This window comes from Tupaia chinensis, unplaced genomic scaffold, assembly GCF_000334495.1.
Source record: "Tupaia chinensis unplaced genomic scaffold, TupChi_1.0 Scaffold000652_1, whole genome shotgun sequence".
In the NCBI taxonomy this organism is placed as follows: domain Eukaryota; kingdom Metazoa; phylum Chordata; class Mammalia; order Scandentia; family Tupaiidae; genus Tupaia; species Tupaia belangeri.
This window is the reverse complement of record NW_006160173.1, coordinates 2,632,190-2,632,964: the sequence shown is the minus strand read 5'-3', so window position 1 is coordinate 2,632,964 and position 775 is coordinate 2,632,190.

Genomic DNA, 775 nt, shown 5'->3' with positions numbered 1-775 from the left:
TCTGGCCATGTGGGATCCAGCCACCTTAACCACTCTGGTCCTTGGACTGCCTGGCTGGCCATGTGGGAATCCACCATGCCATAGGCTCGCCCATGCTATATTTTTCAGCATTCATCAGTTGATAAACACTTAGGTTCTTCCCAGTTGGAATTATTATGAGTAAGCCTGTAACTAAAAGTATTCATGAATACATATAGACATGTGTTTTAAATTTTGTTGGATAAATACATTTCTTATGGGTTTCCTGAGTCATTTAATAAGATCATGCTTAACTTTATAAGAAATTGTCAAATATTTTTTCTACAGTGGCCCAGCAGCAATCGACATGTGTTCCAGGTTTTTCACGTTGGCATCAGCATTTATATTATAGATTTTTTTGGATATAGCTATTCTAGTGGATGTGTAGAAGTATCTCTGTTTTTTTTTTATTTTTTTTGGATCTTTCTCATGATGGATAATTTTGAGAATCTTTTTATGTGCTTATTTATTATTTCTATATCTTTTTTAGTGAAGAATCTGTTATCTTTTTTCTATTTTTAGTTAGGTAGTTCACCTTTTCATGACTGAGTTGTTAAGACAAGAAAGACCTTGGGAACCATGAGTTAGCGTAATGGCTATGTCGCTGGACTCCCACGTAGTCGACTGCAGTTCGAGTCCCGGACCTGGTGGCTTAAAACTCACGCTGGGCGCGTGTGCGTGCGTGCCCAAGACCCTGAGAGGAGAATGGAGGAGAAGGGATTACAGCATGGCCATCCCCCCGGGGGGTGATTTTTCA